Here is a 9441-nt window from a genome sequence, read left to right on the forward strand (position 1 = left end):
ACGAAGGGCCGAAAAGCCGAAGCGGACACCCGCGCGCAGTGATTGGTCGGTTGGCCGGATGAACTCTGTCTCTGATTGGCAGGAGAGTCACGAACCGGTCAGCCCCGGGTCAGGGGCCGCAAGTGAGGAGGCTACAAGTGTCAAGGGGCCTAAGGGAAGCCGGGGCTTATGAGGGCCGGGCTTTCTCTGCTTGCGGACACCGCGAACGGCCCCTGGCAAGGGTCGCCGGATGTCGGCGAGACGCCTCCGTGCCTCTGGGGTTCCTCGTTCGCTGTCGGCGGAGGACTGGCTGAGGGATGGCCTGGTGGGGAGGGAACCCTCTGGCAGGTGGCTGCGTCGGGCCTAGGGCAGTTGCGCGGCGCTTGGAGACCTGCCCGCCCTCGGGGCCTGTGTGCACAGGGAGGATAGCTTGTTGATCTGCAGGCTCAGGAAGGAAGGTAGCTGGCCCGTCAGTCATCCGCCCTGCAAAGCGCTCCCCGGAGACCCCGTAGAGCGGACCGGACACGCTCTCGCCTTCGGGGCAGCGCGCGCCTGGCCTCAGGTTTCCCGCCCTCGGAGGCCCTCAGATCTCCCCGGTAACGCTTAGGAATTAGGGCAGCCAGGTCGCTTACCCCTTGGGGAGTCGAGGCAGAGCTTCTGGGAATGGGGTCTGAGGGAAGAGTACTCACCAGGCAGTGACGTGTAGCTGGCGTTGAGGATCGCCACTGCCATCTGGTTCTGCGGTATGAATGGCTGTGTCTCTGGAGAGTTAGTTCTAAGGTTTGAATGATGGTAGGCACTTTAGGATTCCAGCACTTAGCAGGGTTTAAGAACGTCTTAGTTCTTGCCTCCAGTCTCGACTCTCCGTCCCTACAAGGAGCAGGCACTTCTACGAAAGCTCTGTTAGACCATCGAGAAAGAGCGTATACTGTAGAACCACAGTTATTAGGTTTTTTTTTTGGGGGGGGGGGGCTTGTATTTTTATTTCAGAAACTACCCATGGAGCAGACTTGCTAAAATAAAAGTTATTAATGAACTCTAATGCTATCCAAATTGTGAAACAATGGTACAAATTGAGACAGAGTAGAAGCTATAAGTTGATAGGGTATGTAGTTCACTTAGGGGTTTGGGAGTGGATTTTCTAGAGCTGCAACTGTCCAGTATAGTAGTCACTGGCCACCTGAAAAGTGGCTAGTCTGAACTGAGGTCTTCTCTAAGTGTAGAACATGCACCAGATTTCTAAAGCATGGTCTGAAAAGAAAAAGAATGTAAAAATATTTCATTAATTTTATATTGATTACATGTCAAAATGAGAATGTTTTGGAAAATTTTAAATTACGTGGTTTCCATTCTATTTCTATGGATACTGCTGTTCTATAGAGTAAAAATCTTGCTGAAGAAGAGTAGGCCTTTCGTTTAGCAATTGTGAAGAAAACCAACCACGCTGCACCTCTTTCAGGTAGCCTACACGTATGCTGTGCTTCACTTAATTTTTGAGAGGAACAGGGTAAAGTACTCACACAAAGACTTGACGTAGAGGACATTTTCATTAAGCAAATTCTGGTTCATAGAGCCTTGTGTATGTCATGTGCACATCACACAGTAGTGAATGAAAATAATAAAGATATCAAGAAACTTGAAACATTTAATCTCATTCAGAATGCGGGGAAACATATAACACTTAACATTCTGTTGAAAATGTTTAAAATAAGTTCTGGATTTTAATGTTTAACCTGTAGATACAGTATACCTTGTTAGTTTTCCCATGAGCTAGTGAGCTGAGGTTCCAGGGAAGCTTTGTTTCCACTTTTTTAAAGATATATTTATTTTTCATTCACGTATTTAACAAAAGCTTTCTGAGGCCCGGGAGTTTTGCTAGGCAGTGTTGATAAAAATGTGAAGACAGAAAACAGACACAGCTCTTACTCTCTCAGAGCTAATTCATATAAATTCAGAGGCAGTGAATAAGTAAATAATAACCAAGACAGAATATTTTGCTTCTTAGTAAATGCTTACCTCTGTAAATGCAAAACATGAGTTATTTTAAACCTAGAATTTATATATTCCTAGTGACATGTTAAGTGCATTTATTAGAACTTGGCTGTGGACTTAAAAAATATTAGGAAAAAAAAATCAAAGTTAATTTGTTCATTAACCATGAGAAGTTAAAAAATTAAAATTGAATTTTTTTACCTTTACATAGAAAAGATGAAAATATTTTGTAATAGCATTTTATATCCTCTTTAGCCTTTTAGCAACTTTTAGATTCTAAGAATTTAACAATAAAAATGTAAATAAGATATTGATTTATGTCCCTAATATAGTTTTAAAATGCTGACTTTAAAAAGTTAAATTTATTCTAGAATATTATGTAGTTCCTAAATCAATATGTTTGAGTCTTTTAGGAAAAAGTTAAGTGTGGATCTTTTATTAGTTTACTATTAATACTATTTCTGTAACAAAGTTAGAAACTCGAACCACCACCAGTTTGTTACCTTACGATTCTGTAGATCAGAAGTCCAACATGGTTCTCAATGGCCTAAAATCAAGGTGTCCACAGGACTGTGTTCCTTTCTAGAGAGTTAAGGGAAGAATCTGATTTTTTTTTGCTTATTCATGTTGTTGGACAAATTCAGTCCCTTGCTGTTGTAGCTGTTCTCCCTGTTTCTTTGCTGGCTGTCAGCTGAGAGCTGTTTCCAGCTTCTAGAGGCCACTCACATTCCTTAGTTATGGCTCTCTTCGTCTCCAAAGCCAGCAACAGTGGATTGAGACCCTTTCATCCTTCTAAATCTTCCTTTCCTCTTCTTCCATTGCTGTATCTCTCCAGTTACAGCCTTTTAAGAATCCATTGATTAGACAGAATCTCCCCCTCTCAAGGTTCGTAACTTTAATTACATCTGCAAAGTCCCTTTTGCGGTAATAGTGTAACATATTCACAGCCTACAGGGATTGGGGAATGGATATATTTAGGAGCCATTATTCTGCCTATCTCAGATCTCAATTGGGGCCATGCAGTATATCCAGTGTTTCATACCACTATTCTCAATACTTTATATTAGAATAATAATATTGATAATAGGTAAATGTTATTGGTTATGTAATATGCTCAAGGTACTTTTCTGAGCCCTTTTACTAAATTTACTCATTTAATCCTCAGAACTACCGTAGGAGGCAAATACTGTTATTGTTCCCACTTACAGATGAGGAAACAGGTACTGAAAGCTGAAGTAACTAGTCGAATTTCTCACAGCCATTAAATGGTGAAATGGAGATCTGAACCTAGGTAGTCTGGTTCCAGAGTCTATGCATGCTCTGAAGCTCAACATAATAAAAATAATTTCTCCATATCTGGATTTAACCAAACATGTGTTAATGATACAGTGGCTATGAATTCAGGTTCTAGCATCACATTTTGGATTCAAATTCCACCTACCCATTACTGAATGACCCTGAGCAAGTTACTTAACCTCTCTGAGACTTAACAATAAACTGAACCAAAGATAATATTTGAGAATTAAACACTATATGTAAGGTAGTTAGAGCACTGCCTCTACATACAGTCATTCATAACAGTAGGGATACATTTTGAGAAGTGTGTCATTAGGCTATTTTGTTGTGTGAACATCATAGAGTGTACTTACACAAACGTAGATGGTGTAGCCTACTACACACCTAGGCTATGTGGGATAACCTTTTGCTCCAAGCCTACAAACCTGCACAGCGTATTACTGTACTGAGTACTATAGGCAGTTGTAACACAATGGCAAGTATTTGTATATCTAACCATGTCTAAACATAGAAAAATTGCAGTAAAAATACAGTATTATAATCTTAGGGACCACTGTTATATATGTGGGCCATCATTGACTGAAACATCTTTATGCAGTGCAAGCAATAGCTAGCTGTAATTATTTATGACAATTCAACTTTTAAAAACAGTATTTATTATAAAAAGAATTGTTGCCTTTAGATATCAGTCTTTCCTGAAAATAAAAACTGAAAATTAAAATTTTAACTTTAATTTTTTATTTTTGAGACGGAGTCTCGCTCTGTCACCCAGGCTGGAGTGCAGTGGCCGGATCTCAGCTCACTGCAAGCTCCGCCTCCCGGGTTTACGCCATTCTCCTGCCTCAGCCTCCCGAGTAGCTGGGACTACAGGCGCCTGCCACCTCGCCCGGCTAAGTTTTTGTATTTTTAGTAGAGACGGGGTTTCACTGTGTTAGCCAGGATGGTCTCGATCTCCTGACCTCGTGATCCGCCCGTCTCGGCCTCCCAAAGTGCTGGGATTACAGGCTTGAGCCACCGTGCCCGGCCTAAAATTTTAACTTTAATACACTACATTACTATCTCCTTTCTCAGACACTGATTTCTCCTCACTCTAGGCTAGCATCTATCTTTCTAACCATGGTACCTTCACTGTTATCTGATCATGCATTCTAACTACTTTGTCCAGATCCTAGTATCTGCAGGCTAATGTTCAAACTCTCTAGAAGGGCACCAGGACTTTTCACACATTCCAGAGACTCTCTCTTGCCATTCCTCTGCTGGATATTTACACAGTCATCAATTGTAACTTATCACTGCTCTCATTTGCTATTACTATTCTTTGAGGGAGACTTATGTGTGTGGAGAGGATTCTGGGGAGTATGGACAATGTCATATCCTGGGTCCCTATCCATAATGCCTGCTAATACCACTCCAAATTCACTCTCTCTTTTAATAATCTTTCCTGCAATTGCCTTAATTCAAACCCTCATTATCCTTGCACTTTAAGCCATCTCTTAACAAATTGGTGGCTTCCAGCCTCACTACCCTTCAGGCTTACTATCCTTGCTTGCTGAAATGATCTCTAAACTACAAAACTCTGTATCTCCTCCTTCATACCATTCAGTGTCCCCTCTGCCAGTTCCTACAAATATTTTTCTTTTTTCTGTGCCTCTTGGTACCAGCTACATGCTTCTACCATAACTTAAAAGGTATCACACAGCTGTTTATTTCAATACTTACCTTCCCTTCTAAATGAGGAAGTCATGGAGAATAGGGCCATAAGAGATGGTTTTGCTTTAATGAATTTATATTATTTCATGAAAATATAAATTATTGTATTATTTTGTCATCTGTCTCTTGTCACTAATCTGTGAACTCTCTAAGGGGAGACTCATTGTTTTATTCATTTCTCTTTTTCTTCTATGCCTGTGGCGTAGGAGGTACTTAGTAATTGGTCAACAAACAATTTGGGAAGAATAATCCAGAATATATACAATTTTTTAGTCTGCTTAAGTCTAAATAAATATATGAAACAATGTATTGGGAATATATATGATTTCATTATGATTATTATATACAATTCAGTTATGATTTTAGAAGAAGCACAATTCAGGTACTGTGGAGCCGGAGTGCCTGAGTTTGATTTCTAGCTCTGCCACTTACAAGCTTGGGGAAGTTTGCTTGGGAAAGCTCATCAAAATTGTGTTTGTTCTTTGTCTGTAGAAGAAGAATGATAATAGTGACTGTCTTGTAAGTTAATAGAACTAAATGAATAATATTTATAACGTATCTATGACTTTAGACTTTATAATAGTATCTACCACATAGTAAATGTTCAAGTGTTTGTTAAATAAAAACGTAGTAGTTTTTATTCTCATTGCTTTTGATGATAGTTAATGGTCTTGAAATACAATGATTTAGAAAAAATAGTCGCATGCTTTGTAATGGTGTTTTGAACTAAAAGTTTTTTTACTCAATGATTTTTAATATTGTACATTATAGAATGATCATATATATTCCTTCAACATTTAGAGAGTACCTGTGTGTGATATCTCTCAGGACACACTTACATATTTTCTCTTTCTATTATTTTTCTGTTGCCATTATACCAAATTGCCACAAACTTAGCTGCTTTAAACAATGTAAATGTATTATATTCTTGTTCTATAGATCAAAAGTCCAACAATGATCTCACCAACCTAAGATCAAGTTGACAGCAGGGTAGCACTCTTTACTGGAGTGTGCAGGCTAGAATCTGTTTTCTTGCCTTTTCTCATTTTGGAGGCTGTCCACATTCATTGGCTCTTGGCCCCCTTCTTCTACCTTCGAAGCCTGCAATGCTGCATCTCTCTAATCATTCTGGCATAATCACAGGTGTTTCTCTGACCACAGCCAGGAATGGTTCTCTGCTTTTAAAAGATTCTTGTGATAAAATTGAACCCACCTGGATAAACCATGCCAGTCTTCCCATTTCAGGAATCTTAACTTGATTACATGTGTAAAGTTCCTTTTCCTATGTAATTTATTCACAAGTTCTATAGATTGGACTATGGACCTCTTTGGGGGATATTATTCTGCCTACCATGCTCTTGTACTGTAAATGAGTCACTGCGGAAAGGTAATAGGTTGTACCTTCTGAAAATAAAGATAATGTTAGCGAGATTGTGAACAGTAGTGTCAGTATCATTTATGCCTCTACTGGTTGTTGAGAGCAAAGTTGGCTTAGGTACTGCAGGGCTCACTGATTATGTCTTTGTCTCCTAGGAGTTTTATTCTACTAGAGAGGGAAGAATACATTCATATTTGTTGCATATCTGCTGTGTCCTAGGTAGTCTACAATGAATTACAGATACATTAAGACCATTTAATTTCTATGATAACTTTATGAGGTGTGGTAGGAGACCTTCTAAGATGACCCAATGATCTCCATCACATAGCACCCGCCCCCTTGTATAATCTCCCTCCTTTGAATGTAGGCTTGACCCAGTGACTCTACCAATGAACAGAGTAGGACAATAGTGATATTACATCATTTCTGAGATTGGGTTCCAGAAAACTATGACTTTTCTCTTGCTTACACTGTCTCTCTTTTGCCCTCTTATTTGTTTGCTTTGATGAAGCAAGCTGCAATGTGGTAAACTGCCTTTGAAAGAGACCCACATGTCAAGAAACTGAGCATCTCCTGTGGCCAACAGCCAGCAAGTCATGGAAGCCCCAAGACGAACGGCTTGTGCAAAACTAAATTCTGCCTACAACAAAAGCATGAATTGAGACGCAGATCCTTCCCTAGTTGATCCTTGAAATGCTTGCAGCTCTGTGGACATCTTGATTGCAGCCTTGTGAGAAATTCTGAACCAGAGGACCTTGTATGCCTTACCCATAGGACTTAGAAGACAATAAATGTTTTTCAAAGAAGTAAGTTTGGAGATTATTTCTTATGCAGCAGTAGATAATGAATAATAAAGTAAATATGGTTTTTTGGTATTGACTTCAAAAATGTTTGAAGATTTTACTGTTATATAATTGTACATATTTACGGGGTACATGTGATATTTTGATACATGCATATAATGTGTAATGATCAAACTGGGGTAATTTGAATATCCATCACCTCAAATGTTATTTAGTGGTATTGGGAACATTCCAAATCTGGTAGGTATTTTGAAATGTACAAAAAGTTATTTATATATATAAATATATGTAATATATTTATTAATATATTAATAATATATACCATATATGTGTATGTATATATAAATGCCATATATATACCATATATATTCATTATATATATATATGACATGTTTTCTTTTATACATTTATCCACTGATAAACGCTTAGGTTCCTTCCTTACCTTGGCTATTGTGAGTAGTGCTGTAATAAACATGGGAATGTATATAGTATCTTTGATGCACTAATTTTCTTTCTTTGGGATGTATACCTAGCAGTGGGAATGCAGGATCATATGGTGGATATATTTTTAGTTTTTTGAGGAACTTTCATACTGTTTTTTACAGTGGCTGTGCTAATTTACATTTCCCCCAATGGTGTGTGAGTGTTCACATCCTTGCCAGTATTTATTATTTTTTGTCCTTTTGAAAATAGTCATTTTAACTGGAGTGAAGTGATATAATTGTGGCTTTGATTTGCATTTCTTTGATGATTAGTGATGTCGGGCATTTTTTTTTTCATATAGCTGTTGGCCATTTATATGTATTCTTTTGTGAAGCATCTATTTAGATCATTTGTCCATTTGTAAATCAGATTATTTGTTTTTTTGCTATTGAGTTGTTTGAGTTTCTTATATGTTCTGGTTATTAATCCCTTGTTGGATGGATAGTTTGCAAGTATTTTCTCCCATTCTGCAGGTTGTCTCTTTATTGATTGTTTCCTTTGCTGTACAGAAGCTTTGCTTTAGTACAGATAAGAAAACAAAAACTTGAAAAGATTAGGCAACTTCCTGGGTCACTTAATTATTAGTAGAAGCTCTTTCCACTGCAAATAATGATGATAATAGTAATAAAATTAAAGTATTGGTAGTTGCTTATGTTTATTGAGCACTTACTAGGTATTAGACACCTTTCAATGCATTTTATATGTTATAATCTTAGATTATTACAACTTTATAAAGTAGGTACTATAATTATCTCATTTGATAAATGATGAAATTGGATTTAAGAGAGGTTAAAATATATTCCCAAGATCCACAGTGAGCCAATAGATTGGCAAGAATTGAACTCCAGTTGTATGGCTCTTGAGTTCTCACTCTTAACACTATAATAAATTGTTCCCTAAAGATCCATGCTAGGAGGCAAAAGGTGATGGTGCAGCAGGAAGATATGAAAGGTTGTAATTTGTCAGGCAGATGAGATTATCCCTGACCAAGTTATTATGAAATGCTGTGGCACTAGGAATGTATCTGACCTGGCTCTAGAAGGCTGGGTAGAATTTAAGATTCTGGCTGTTAGAGGAAAGAGCGTAATCAGCTGAGAAAGATAGCTGGAGAAGCATAAGATGGAAGACACCAGCTCACAGCGTCTAGAGCTGCATCAGGATGAAGAAAAGTGGGAGATAAATTTAGAAAGCTGGTTTGAGGCCTGGAGATAGTTATGTAAAAAGAGAAAATGAATGTATTGTTTATTAAAAAAACTGATTCTTGAGGTTTGTGACTAGTAGTTTAAATCAACTACATCTTAAACAGTTTAGTGACACTATTATAGAGATAATATTTGGGTAAAGTTGAAACACACAGAGAATCAGATTGTATAGATTGTATGAAAGTATGAAATTTAGTTTCAGTACAGTACAAAAGAAAACTATGAATGTACACTGTACATTTTGTGAGGTTAAACTTCTTGACACGTTAAAAAATGTGTTAAATTTATATTTAGTTTCAGCAAAACTGCATGAATCATTATATATCAACATGTGCAGGCATTTTTTTTCTTATAAAAATAGTATTATTGGTGATTACATTCAAAGAACATTAAGCATCCCACTAAAAACAGAGCTTATAGAAATGAAGAAAAAATACCGTTATGATGGTGTTTTAGTTACCTGGGAGTAGGCATTAAAAACACAGGTATTTTTTCCTCAAAACATCCAGATTCACTAGATGAAAATTTAATTTTGTAGGATGTCTGTACTGTTCAACTTTGATTATGGTGTGAGCTTTCAATTTAGACAATTTATCAT

At 37.7% G+C, this 9441-nt stretch overlaps 1 long non-coding RNA gene across 2 annotated transcripts; it reads left to right on the top strand.

Annotated features, from left to right (window-relative positions):
• Positions 1–151: 151 nt before the first annotated feature.
• Positions 152–7243, top strand: LOC135964756 (uncharacterized). 2 transcript variants are annotated; one of them, XR_010577353.2, is made up of 2 exons: positions 152–1438; positions 6867–7243. It is a non-coding gene; the product is annotated as an uncharacterized lncRNA (long non-coding RNA). The 2 variants fall into 2 exon arrangements; XR_012416934.1 differs by having other exon boundaries at positions 152–575.
• Positions 7244–9441: the final 2198 nt, after the last annotated feature.

This window comes from Macaca fascicularis, chromosome 8 (assembly GCF_037993035.2).
Source record: "Macaca fascicularis isolate 582-1 chromosome 8, T2T-MFA8v1.1".
Taxonomy (NCBI): Eukaryota; Metazoa; Chordata; class Mammalia; order Primates; family Cercopithecidae; genus Macaca; species Macaca fascicularis.